The sequence below is a fragment of the Eucalyptus grandis genome, chromosome 6 (genome assembly GCF_016545825.1).
Source record: "Eucalyptus grandis isolate ANBG69807.140 chromosome 6, ASM1654582v1, whole genome shotgun sequence".
NCBI classification, from domain to species: domain Eukaryota; kingdom Viridiplantae; phylum Streptophyta; class Magnoliopsida; order Myrtales; family Myrtaceae; genus Eucalyptus; species Eucalyptus grandis.
In genome coordinates, this window is record NC_052617.1 from 56,867,310 (window position 1) to 56,881,732 (window position 14,423).

Sequence of the window (14,423 nt, forward strand, 5' to 3'; positions counted from 1 at the left end):
ATCACAACTCCATTAGCCTTAACAAGCGCAACAACAATAGCGGTCACAACACCGGCAGCGGTAGAAACAACGGCAACGGCGGCTCGATTCTCGAACTTACCGACCCAACGAACTTCCAAGGAACACTAGCACCCGAACGATCCCGACAAACCTAGGATCATTCGGTACTTCTACACCCTCAATACCAGCCTATGGCGGTACTCTCCCGCACACGCCGGACTAAGCTCGCACTCTACCTCGGTACCGACTCTTGTCAAGCATCCTACCCCGAGGCATAGGTCCTACCGACCTTCTCCAAGGAGTTCTCCACTCCCGGTCACTCATCCTACAGCTCTTTATAGACACTGTTTTCCGATTCCAACATCAAGTTGAAATTTGAGTGACCCCACAAACAAGCTATCAAACGCCTATCAACCACATGCATCAACATATTAAAAGCCTTTCCTACTAACTATCCCATGACTCATCGCACCTTATCACTCCATACGCGACCATGCTCGATACCACTTAAACATAGATGTCACGCCCGAACCCCGAGCGCGCAACATCCCACCATGGTCGATCAAATGCGACATCCTGTGATAGTGTCGCCGACCCCATTCATTTATTATAGCGCAAGCGGAACGTATTATAAAACCCCGACAATAAAATACGGGATAGAAAAGCAGAAAGCAAAATCACAACATAACACTTAAACATAATTCAACAGATTACAAACAAAGAGGATTTACGGCCAACAGCCTACAAAAGACCGGCCCTTTAAAAGAGGTTATCCTACGACCTACAAGTCGTACACGATCTCCAATCCTTATGACTTCACCCTCCAACTCCTCAAGGCCAACCAAAGCTATCCGGCCGCTCCATCCACTGTGTGGACCGAAATGGTTATTCAATAACCACCGAGACAACGTCTCAGCAAGTTCAACCCCTAAACCCCTATTAGAAAGAAAATACGCCCAAGGGTGGCCTAGCCACATCACACGTAAGACTTACCTCGCCTCGTTCCTTCCCCCCGCAGTTAGCGCAATTCAAATCACTCAATCACGATAGTAAGAAGAACTTAAACAACCGTAATGTATTCCCTTTCATATATCCAACAACCGCGGGGGTCCTGATTATAAGACTAAATCGTTATGACACGTCCCATTCCATGCCACACAATTCCGTCCCATAATCCGACACATCAACAACGCTCAACATGCATTCCAGTTATTATTCACTGCCACACAAGGGCATAGCCTACTGGCCTGTTCGGCTATCTACGACACTAATGCCAGGCACGCTCCCCCATGGAGCGCGGCTTCACAAGCACGCCGACGGCATTCCCGAAGGAGCATGGGCCTGTAATCCCTGGCGACCCGCAACCACCACGTGGGCATCCCATATAGGGGCAAGCTCAACACCCAGACGCTCTCTCATAGTTATCACACAGCCAAAGCATACTCGGCCCTAGGACACTTTATATTTAAATCAATGCTTCAACTTAAAATAGTGATCCCGGCCATTTTTCTTCATATTAAAAATATTCCAGAAATTACTCACGTGTGTGGGGACACGCTAATTTCGAATCAACAAGCCAATATCTCACTTTTTCAAACCCCACTATTTAATATAATCATTAAAATCCAATTTTTGCAACAAAACCCGACACTTGGGTTTTTATGAATGAAATCCATATTTATCACAATCAACACTCAATTTGCCACATCAATTCATCAAATCCAAATTCTAAATGCACAAAATGATCAGCACGAAATTCTGAGAATTTAGGGTCCCAAAATAATTTTTCGAATTATTAAATAATTAAATTTATTCCGAAAATTAATTAAATAATAATATGCATATCTTTCACGATCCACACTCAATTCATAATATCTAATTATCAATTTCAAAATCCGACTATACAAGAAGCGACCGGCACGAAATTCCGAGAATTTAGGGTCCCGACAAAATTTTCGGAATTTAATAAATAATTAAATTTATTCCGAAAATAATTAAATAATAATATTTTAATAATTTCGAATAATAATATATTATTAAATTATTTAATGATTTCGGAATATTTAAATAAATCAAAAGTAAATTCCTTTATGTCACATCAATGTTTATATTAATATAAACACCCACTTAACTTTAAATTAAACACAATTTAAGTTAATCAAGCACATTAATATAATCTACACTTAAATAAATTAAACTAACCACCTAATAACACTTAACATAAACTAAACACATCTAAAGCATCATTAACCCTCTAAGCGAGGTTTAGTGAGTTAAACTCACCGGATTAGCGAGCCGAGCGGACCAAAACGACGAGGACGCCGAGGAGAACAACTTTCCTCAAAGCGGGCCGAGCATCCGGGCTCGGGAAGGCGGCCAAAACGGGCCACGAAGGGGCTGCCATACCCATTTTCTGGGTTGCTGATCGGGGCCAAGATGGGGCGGATCCGGCGCCGGTTCGGGCGGCCAAGGGCGACGGAGGCAAGGCGAAGCTCCGGCGGCGACGAACGGCGGTTCACGGCGGCGGGGACGAGCTCCGGTAGCTTTTGCACGAGCTGAACAGCAGCTCGGGATGCCGGCCAAGCGCGGGCGAGCGCGGGCGGAGCGAGGACGCGAGCGGACCGGCGAGGACGGCGTGCGGCGGCGTGAGGCGGTGACGGGTGGCTCCGGGCGGGCTGCTCGACGATCTCCCTTGCTGCTGGTGGCGTGCGAAGAAGAAGAAGGAGATGGAGATGGAGTCGCACGGTTGGGGAGGAAGAAGAGAGGGAGGAGAGAGAAGAAGAGAGAGAGAGATGGGGGCTTTTTCTTTTCTTTTTTCTTTCTTTAATCCACAAAATGGCCCACCACCATGACATCATGGGTGACATCACACTCCACTCACCCAATCCTCCACAACCTCCTCCAATGGGTCCATTTTATTTTTCCGCCGGGGTCCAATTCTTGTACGTCCCATTTCTTCAATTCTCATCAATTCTCTTCCAATTGAATTAAATTAAAGCCCATAAAATTAATTCAATGCTACCACACTTTAATTCACATCTTCACTTGATCATAGAACCAACTTAAGTCCCAAAAGCGCAATCAAAAACGACATACTAATTTCTCGAGCCAAATTAGCCATTTCTTGATTATTTTGCTAAAAAGCTCGGCTTGCATGAAAAATCTTCCAAAGATGATTCAATGATCTTGAAATGATTTATGACACACCTGACTTCCAATTTTCGAATTCGATCTCAATTCCACGGTTAATTTCACTTTGGCACGATATTAGCGCGCCCAACCTATCGGGTAACCTTTAGAAATTTTCATGCATTTGACCTATGGTTGATCATCTCAAGCCACAATGTACATCTTTGAAACATTGGCGACTTTCGGTTGTCGGGGAAATCTCAAGGTTTCAAATACGAAACACGGGGTACCCAATCGATAGAAAAGTCGGTCCAAAGTGTCGATCGACAAGGATTATGTGATCCGGTGGAATCACCCACACCGATCACATGCCTCGTCGAGTCGACCTATCTCCGATCTCTAATCAATTTTAAATTGTGCCGTAATGACCCTTGCGGACTAGCTCGGCCGAAAAGTCACTTCCCGATCAAATTCTCGAGTCGATGCATTAGAAACTCTTAACAGCTTCACCCGGAGACTAGTTTTCACATGAGTGGCCGACTCAAGGAAAGGAACTATATGCGTGCCAACAAAATGCCCGTCTCAATTTATTGAAAATAGAATTGGAAAATCGGGATGTCACATTATCCATGTGGGCCCAGATCGGATCGTGTAAAAGCAAGAATTCCAACCCCCAATAAACGCGATGAATTGACTATCATGCGCATGTGACGAGACAAAGTTTTTCTCCGGAGGCAGAAAAGCGCTTCAATGACTACCAAGTCAAAATAATAATAATAATAATAATAAAGGAAAAAGAACAAGGAAAGCGCTTAAAAAAGCCAAAATTCTCTTGACAGTTTCCATTAGCATTGATCCCCCTCTTGTTTCTTCTTGCCTTGCTTTCATATCTACCCGCTTCCTTGGGCTCGAATCATGAAACTCGTAAACATTAGTTTTGCAGAGTTTCAATCATGCCACTTGCTTCTTTGCATCACTTTTGCATTGTCCTTTAACCAAGTCTTCTCCACCACCAATGAAACAGACAAATATGTGCTCCTTGCATTTAAAGCCAGCATAACTGGAGATCCTTTCTGCATGCTCAACTCATGGAACAACAGCATCGAGTTTTGCCAATGGTATGGTGTTACTCGCAACAAGAGACGCCATAGGGTCACAATCCTCGACTTGCATTCACAGGGACTCTCTCGGATCAATCTCTCCTCATATTGGAAACCTTAGATTCCTAAGGGAAATGTTGCTCCAAAACAATAGTTTCAATCAAGAAATTCCTCCACAACTCAACCGGCTGCATCGCCTTGACGTCTTACAACTAGACAACAATTTGTTGGTTGGTGAAATTCCCAAAAACATATCAGCTTGCTCTAACCTTGTTCACCTCGGCCTTGGATTCAACCAATTAACTGGAGAAATTCCTACGGAAGTTGGTTCATTATCAAAGCTACGGATTTTTTCTGTATATGGAAATAATCTCGTTGGGAGTGTGCCTTCCTCCATTGGGAACTTATCTTCACTAAGGCAGCTATTCTTAACCTTGAACAACTTAAGCGGGAGCATTTCTCAAGTTCTTGGCCATCTGACAAACCTGCGGTACATTAGCTTTGGAGGAAACAAATTATCGGGTACAATTCCATTTTCATTACTCAACCTCTCTTCGCTAATTGTGTTTGATGCTGGATACAACCGGTTACAAGGGACTCTTCCTGTAGGCATAGGCCTCAAACTCCCAAATCTTGAATTTCTCAGCATTTGCAAGAACCAATTGGAGGGGCTGGTTCCTCCGTCAATATCAAATTGCATGAAATTACATGCTCTTCAACTTAGTGATAATAGATTTTCTGGTAAAGTACCATATTTGGAAAAATTGTGCAAGCTTAGGCGGCTTACTATCTATGGTAATAAGCTTGGAAGCGGAAAACCCGAAGACTTGAGCTTCCTTTGCTCGCTAACTAATAGCACCGAATTACAATATGTGGGTATTCATCGAAACAAGTTTGGTGGGGTGTTACCTAAATGCATAGGTAATTTATCCATAACTCTCACACAATTTCTTGTGAGTGAGAATCAAATATCTGGTAAGATTCCATAAGAAGTTGGGAATTTGGTCAACTTGGAAGTATTGTTTATGAATCACAACCAGCTTTCAAATGTAATCCCCTTAAATTTAGGGCATCTACGAAGTCTAGTGAAGCTGCAATTAAATGATAACAACTTGAGAGGGATTATACCATCTTCTTTAGGAAATCTAACCAAGTTGGTTGAACTACATCTTGGTGGGAACAACTTTCATGGGCAAATTCTTTCACATCTTTCAAACTGTTGGTCTCTTGACTTGCTCGATCTATCCAATAACAATCTCAGTGGTGCCATACCCCCTCAACTTATAGGTCTCTCATCAGTAGCGATCATTTTGAACTTGTGTCATAACCATCTAACTGGGGTTTTACCCACAGAAGTTGGCAACTTGAGAGCTTTGACCGCATTGGATATTGTTAGGGAAATCCCTTATGATGTTTTGAATATGACAAAATAAATCAAAGGCTACTAACATGTTTAATGGTTGAGTAATAGACTATGCAGATAATAGAACATGTAAAGGATATTATCAAAGTCGAAGACGACCGAAGACCGAACGAAACACATGTCCAAAGTATATTCGAAGATTTCCAGACTTCTGTGTCAAAGTCTGAAGACTGCTAGACTCAAGACTCAAAGTCTAAAGACTGCTAGACTCAGACTCAGATTGTAAAGTCTATGGCTATCAAACTTTACATCCAGATTCGACAGAACGTAATTCAAGCCCAATCATATAACGGCTAGTGATCTGGTTTGGATTCCACATCAAGATTGATTTGATTGACTCAATCTATTTGATTGGCAATTGGATGTTGAAGACAAGAACTTTCTATACGAAGAAGCTTTACTTATGGAAACCAAGATTTCGTTTGTATGGGCGATCGGAATCAATTTGGGATTTTACCTTTGTCACTCAACGGCTACCAAATCTTCTAAATACGTAGCTGTCCAATGGGTATATTGGAAGACGATTCTCCGGATTGTCCAACGGTAGTTTGGAAGTGGAGGAGTATTCAAGGAGATCATGGACCGATTAGCAAGTAAGAGACGGAGCGTAGAATTTATAATTCCAAAGTCTGAGCGACTTTTGATCATATACTTGTCTCTTGAGAGCTTAAACGTTTGTAATCGTGAGAAAAATACCAAAAGAGTGACTTAGTGAGATAGTGTGATCTACTACTAAGTGTTTGCACTCAAGTTGTAATCTCTTGTTGATTGCATAGTGGAATCCAGCCAAGAAGGCTGTTAGCGTGGGAGAGTGGACGTAGGCTTGGATTAAGCCGAACCACTATAAATCTTGTGTTCTTATTCTCTTCCCTAACTCCTTTATTTTGTCCATACTAGCACTCTCAGATATCTCGAACAATTTGTTACTAGGTGAAGTCCCAAGTAGTTTAGATGAGTGCACTAAATTGACAACACTAAGAATGGGGGGTAACTTCTTCCATGGGTCCATTCCTCAATCAATCAGATCATTGGGAGGTATTGAAGAACTAGATCTTTCATGCAACAAATTGTCCAGTCAGATTCCAGAATTCTTAGCAATATTTCATTCCTTGAAACTTCTCAATTTATCATACAATAATTTTGAAGGTATGTTACCATGTGAAGGAATTTTTAAGAATTCTACTGGTACTTCTATTATTGGGAACAATGAGCTTTGTGGTGGACTGCCAGAATTTCATCTCCCCAACTGCATATCCAAAAGGCCCAAGAGTCGAAAGATCAATATATGGGCAATATTCACTTTTGTTGCTTTCGGAGTACTTAGAATAGCTCTTATTGTATCTTTTATATATCTTCATTGGTTGAAGAAGAAAGTAAATGAATCGGTTTCAAGTTTGATGGATGATTAATGTCGGGACATATCTTATGGAACACTCCTAAAAGCGATCAATGGTTTTTCTTCAACAAATTTAATTGGTGTTGGAACCTCTGGTTCTATTAACTGGGGGGTTCTCAACGACCATGGTACCATTGTTGCCGTGAAGGTATTTCATTTATTCCATCATAGTGCCCTTAAGAGATTCATAATTGAGTGCAAGGCATTAAAGAATATCAAGCATCGAAATCTTTTGAAAATATTGACAGTTTGCTCATATAATGATTATGAAGGAAATGGATTTAAGGTGGTAGTTTACGAATTCATGGACAACGGAAGCTTGGAACGATGGCTACATCCAAATGCAACATCATCTAGAGGGAATGAGCTTCCAAAAAAGTTGAATTTCATTCAGAGAATCTATATTGCTATTGGTGTTGCTTTTGCGCTTGATTATCTTCATCACCACTACCACATCCCCATCGTTCATTGTGATCTAAAGCCAAGTAATATCTTCTTAGATATAGAGATGGTTGCACATGTTGGGGACTTAGGATTGGCCAAATTCCTTCTTGGATCATCCTTTGATATTGTAGCTAATCTAAAGAGGTCAACTAGTCTTAGAGTAACAATTGGGTATGCTTCACCAGGTACTCTCTCCCCATCCCTCCCAAGAAAGTTTATTTTCCTAAAATTTATTGATGGGTCTACTTGTGAACTTTGTTAGCTAATGATAACTCTCAGTCTTATACATATCACATTATGATGATACGTACTTCAATTTGATATGCATTATGATCTAAATGTGTCGCAGAATATGCAATCGGATGAGAGGTTTCAAGAGAAGGTGATATCTAAAGTTATGTCATTCTTTTATTGGAAATGTTCACAGGATTGAATCCCACCGATGATGCATTCAAAGACAATTTGACTCTTCATAGTTTTGTCATAGAAGTTTTACCTAAATGAGTGCTCAAAATTACAAATAGCGTTTTGCTTTGAGAGAGAGTGTCATCCAAGCTCCAATAATCATTAGCATTGGCTTTCCGAAAGAGACTGCATAGTTCAAGAGTTTTTAGTTATGGTATATAATATTAGAGTTGCTTTTTCGAACAAAGTGCCCACAAGACGGATGAGCATCAATGCAGTTGTGAGTTTGTTGCATCAAATTAGCGAGAAACTCTTTGCACTGGGTTTACATGGACAAGATGAACTATTAACAGTTTACATTTAGCTGCCATACATTCAGGATTGTTTTTGCGATCAAAAGCAGATAGGTAAAAAATATAAATTAAAGAGAGAATAAATCATTCTTTTTTCCTTAAAGATGATAGTTAATAATTATTTCCCATGTGTATCTTGACATATTTAAACTAGCAGAAGGCCTGTGGTGCAACACGTTCGAGTACTGTTGGTTTACATAAACTCTATTATGGTGCCATACGACTTTAAAATGAATTCAAAATAAATTTCCATGCTTTTTTTTTTTTTTCATTTCTTTAGTATCATGCTTATTAAGATAAATTGCAATCAACTAGTCTATTGGAGTCTCATTTAAAGGAAAGCTTCTTTTTTGCAGATTGACTAGGAATGATTTGTTGCTAGATTTTTTTAGGTTGACTAGATAAGCCAATGTCAGGAATTAATCTCAGTTCCTAAAACTATGTTCAGTAGCTACATGCAATACCGTTGCTCCGGTGGGTCAAATAAGGATGTGTAGCTTCTGGATTCAGCATTCTAGCATGCAATAAATTCAAGGACATATTGACACTTGAGGTGCATAGCAGAAATTATCCGAGAATGCTTTTGTATAGTAATTTAACCTGTGTATTGGATTTCGGACCAAATAGGCAAATTGGCAAAAAGGTCTAGGACTTTATAAGAGGACAAAACAAAAGTCTCAAGGTACCATCAGAAAGAGAGATATTATGAAAACTCTTTAACAAATAACTCAAAAACATATAATATTCAAAACAACAAAGATCTAACCCTTTTTGACGAAAAAAGAGACATTTGAAAATATACTGCTCATAAAGTTAATGGAAAATAGATTCAACACAGTTGTGATAAAACAAAGTACGGAAAAAATTGCCATCATTTGCAACGGAAAACTAAAAATCCTGTTATTCTATTACGGAAAACTTAAAATCAAGAAGCAAATACTTAGCACGAACAAAACAAAAGTCTCGCCATAAATAGACAAATTTTATGAAATATGTTTAAGAAAGAACTTCTAGAAAAGAGAAACATTCAAACTGAAAAAACAAAAGTTCCAAGTTTTATGGCACAAAAGAGATTTTCGAAAACTTCCTGCTCTAAACCGATTGTCAACAATAAGCATGATGCTCTATAAAAGAAAGTTAAAATTCCCAATATTGTTTGAATATAATAGGCCTTGTACAAAACAGCTTAAGGAAGAAAATAACCATCATTTGCAACATTTGGACACAACTTCGATGGAAAACTTTAAATAAGGTTACTCTTTGCAAAGAGAGATTATGCAATCTCTTTAACAAAGAACTTTTGACATGCAGATATATATATTCAAAAGGAGAAATCAAAAGTTTTAACTGTTTTGGTAAAACAGAGATACTTGTAAACTTACTGCTTATTTGACAAACTTATGATAAATATGCATGGTTCTTTAGAGGCAAATTTGAACTCCCAATCCTTTCTTGAAAAAATAGTCTTGTCCAAACTAGAGTCAGAAACAAACTTGTTATCATTTGCAACATTTTCGAATGACTTTGAAGGAAAACTTTAAATCCGGTGATCCTTTCAGATAAAATCAAGAAGTAAATATTTAGAAAGGACAAAACAAACGTCGCACAATACCTTAAAACAGAGAGAGACACTATAAAATCTCTCTAACAAAAAAAAAAAAATAGATAATATTCAAATGAAGAAAATAGAAGTGCCAATTCTATGGCAAAAAAATAGACATTTGAAAACATACTGCTCGTAAAATTATTGAGAAATAGATTCAACAAACCTGTAATATGATCAAACAATATAAATGACATTCTTTGAAAGCAAATTAAACCTCCCAATATTTCTTGAAAATTATAGGTCTTGCACAAAACAGTGCAGTAAAGGATATTGCCATCATTTTGCTATATTTGGAAACTGACTTTTAAAGAAAACTTTAAATCTAGTTAATCTTTGACAAAAGTCGCACAATTATTTGGAAAAAGGAGACTAAGAAATCTCTTAAACAAAGAACTTTTAAAAAAGAGATAAACATCCAAAAGGATAAAACAAAAGTTAAATTTCGTGACAAAAAGGAAAATATATATATATATATATATATATATATATATATGTATATTTGAAACATACTGCTCACAAAACTAATGAGAATTACTACCAAAAACTATTGATAAATCTTACATAATATGCTCGACTTTTTTAAAAACGCATCTTAAGCAATAATTCTTGTACAAAACAGAGTAAGGTAGAAAAAATTGCCATCATTTGCATCATTTAGAAACGACTTTCATGAAAAACTTTAAATCCAGTTGCTCTTCCACAAAACATAAATCAAGAAAACTTTAAATCTAGGTAGTCCTTTGACAGAAAACTTAAGATCAGGAAGTTAGTATTTAGAAAGGACAAAACAAAGTTTCACATATCTTTAAAACAAAAAGAGGTTTTGTGAAATATCCTTGGTGCAGAACTTTTAAAAAAGAGATAAATATTGAAAAGGAGAAAACAGAAGTTCACCTTTGCAACATTTAACAAATAATTTGCATAACAATCTGCATAACATTCTTTAAAAGCTAAGTTAACATCCTAGTGTTGTTTCAAAATAATAGCACTTGTACAAAATAGACTAAGGAAGAAAACTGCCATCTTTGCAACATTTGAAAACAACTTTGATGGAAAACTCTAAATTCGATTGCTCTTTGCCTGAAAACCTATAATCAAGAAGTTAAATTTAGAGAGAACAAAGCCAAAGTCTCACAGTATTTTAAAATAGAGAGATATTATCTAGTCTCTCCAACAAAGAACTCAGTGAAAAATATTGAGAAGGATCAAATAAAGTTCAACATTTTGACAAAAACGTATTTGAAAACTTACTGCTCATAGAGCTATTGAGTAATAGATTTGACTAACTAGTGATAAATATGCATGACATCTTTTAAAAAGCAAATTTAAACTCCCGATTTTGTTTGAAAATAAAAGTTCTTGTACGTAAAAGAGTATATACAGAATAGCTATGATTTGCAACATTTGATAATTGACTTTGACGTATCAAACTTTAAATCGGGTTACTCTTTGACAAAAATTTTAAATCAAGAAGTTAAAATTTAAATAGGACAACACAAAAGCTTCATAATTATTTAAAACAAAGGGAGATATTACTAAAACTCTTTGATAACAAACTTTTGAAAAAGCAAGATTAATATTGAACAAGTCTCTCCAACAAAGAACTCGTAAAAAACATTGAAAAGGATCAAATAAAGTTCAACATTTGACAAAAAAAACGTATTTTAAAACTTACTGCTCATAGAGCTATTGAGTAATAGATTCGACTAACTGGTGATAAAATATGCATGACATCTTTAAAAAAAAAATAAATAAACTCCCGATTTTGTTTGAAAATAAAAGTTCTTGTACGTAAAGAAGTATATACAGAATAGCTATGATTTGCAACATTTGAAAATTGACTTTGACACATCAATCTTTAAATCGAGTTACTCTTTGACAGAAAATTTTAAATCAAGAAGTTAAAATTTAAATAGGACAAAACAAAAGCTTCATAATTATTTAAAACAGAGGGAGATATTACTAAAACTCTTTGATAACAAACTTTTGAAAAAACAAGATTAATATTGAACAAGAGAAAACAAAAGTTACAACTTTTGGAACAAATAATGATCATGATCATCCAAGATTTGCTGCTCATGAAGCTATTGAAAATAGGTTCCACAAACATCGATATGATATGCATGACGTTACTTAAAAGCAATTTAAAATTCCCAATGTTATTTGAAGAAAATAGGTCTTGTAAAAATGAGTAATGAAGAAAGTTGCCATCATTTACAACATTTTAAAATGAATTTAGAAAAAAAAAACTTTAAATTCAGCGACTCTTTCATAAAACAATTAAAATTAATAATTAAAAATTTACAAATGAAAAGACAAAAGTCTCCACAGTACTTTAAAACAAAGTGATATTACGAGATCTCTTCAACAAAGAAATTTTGAAAAAAAAGATTCAAACAGAGAAAACAAAAGTTTAAACTTTTTTTGGCAAAATAGAGATGTTTGAAACCTTGTTACTCAAAGCTATTGAGAGATAGATATGACAAACCTGTGATATAATATAAAAATATGCATGACATACTTTAAAAGGAAATTAAAACTCCCAATGCGGTTTCAGAGATATAATTCTCGAAAATTCCCATCATTCGCATCATTACAACTTCAACGAAAATCTTTAAATCCAGTTACTCTTCCACAAACACAAAATCAAGAAGCTAATACTTAAAAAGGACAAAACAAAAGTCTAACGATTCTTTAAAACAGAGTGAGATGTTACAAAATCTCCTTAACACAAATTAGAATAATATGCCTGACTTTCTTTTAAAGCAAATCTAAACTCCCAATGTTGTTTTAAATAGTAGGTGTTGTACAAATTCATAAAGGAGAATTACCTTCACTTGTACCACATGGAAACGACTGTGATGGAGAACTTAAAATCTGGGTAGTCACTTAAAATCAAGAAGCGTATTTAGAAATGACAAAACAAAAGTCATACAATCCTTTAAATCAGGAAAAAAAAAAAAAGAAGAAGAAAAAAACAGACATATTGAAAACTAGGAGATATATGATTACTTACTGTGCACAAATTTATTGAAAAATAGATTCGACAATCTTGTGACATAATCTAACAATATGCATAAGATTCTATAAAAGCTAAGTAGAACTCCCAATGCTGTTTTAAAACAATAGGTTTAGTACAATATAGAGGAAAAAAGAAAATTGCCACCATTTGCAACGTTTGAAAACAGCTTTGGTGGAAAACTCTTAATCTATTACTCTTTCACGGAAAACTTAAAATTAAGAAACTAATATTTAGAGAGGAAAGCCTCACAGCACTTTTAAACAATAAGAGATAATTCTCTTTAACAAAGAACTTTCAAAGAACAGATAAATATGGAAAAGGATAAAAAAAACGTTCAACACTTCTTTTACAGGGACAAAAAAAAAATATTGGAAAACTCGCTGCTCATAAAGCTATTGAGTAATAGATTAGACAAACTTGTGATAAATATACATGACATCTTTTAAAAGCACATTTAAACTCTCAATATTGTTTGAAAGGGAGCAAAATTGCAAAGATCTGCAACATTTGGAAACTGACTTTGATGTATAACTTTAAATCCGGTTACTCTTTGACAGAAGACTTAAATTCAAGAAGTTAATGTTTAGAAAGGACAAAACAAGAGTCTCAGAATTCTTAAATAACAATATGCATGACATTCAAAGCAGTTTAAAACTCTTGATGTTGTATTTAAGATAAAAGGTCTTGCACTAACAGAGTAAGGAAGGAAATTGACATCATTTGCAACATTTTGAATCACTTTATAGAAACACTAGATATCCAGTGACTCTTTCTCAGAAAATTTGATCAAGAACTAAACATCCAGAAAGGAAAAAACAAGAGTCTCCCAGTACTTTAAGAAAGGAGAGAAAGAACAAATTGCAAGGTACTCAAACCCAATCCAGATAAATATACTACACTCTAAACGAACAAATAGTAGAGGATATTGCATGGAGATACATTAAAAGACTACTGCTAAAATCTGTGCAGATTTCTCAACATGAAATGACGCTGGGTAATCTTGACCTTAGTAGAGTGTAATAACTCAGAGAGAGAGAGAGAGAGAGAGAGATTAGGATCCGAAAGTAACAGAAGTGAAAATATCCATGAAATAAAGAGACATTGGTTTGCTAACAAATTTGGTAAAAAGGTGGTTCAACTTCTTAAAAGATTATTTCTCAAGACATATACAGATAATTATGCTTGACCTAAGGGAAAAGGTTAAGCATTGACAAATGCCAGGCAAGAAAACCACAATGCCCTTGTCCCACTAGGCAGGATACGTTCAAGGAAACACCAAAGATGCCTTTCTCCTCAAATATAAATAAGTGGCATATAAACCAGAGGAATTCCTACCAAAACACCTGAATAAAAAAAATGTTGCCATTTTCAATCACGGGAAAAATACCGTTCTGATGAATGCGACCGTAATTTTACCCAATTGAAAAGGGGTATTGATACTCCTTGGCATTTCAGCTGTTCACTCATATCATCAAGGCCCAACTGTAGTGAAGTGTAGAAGTAGTTGAAGAAGGCTATCAATAGCATGTTGGTTGGAAGGTCTAG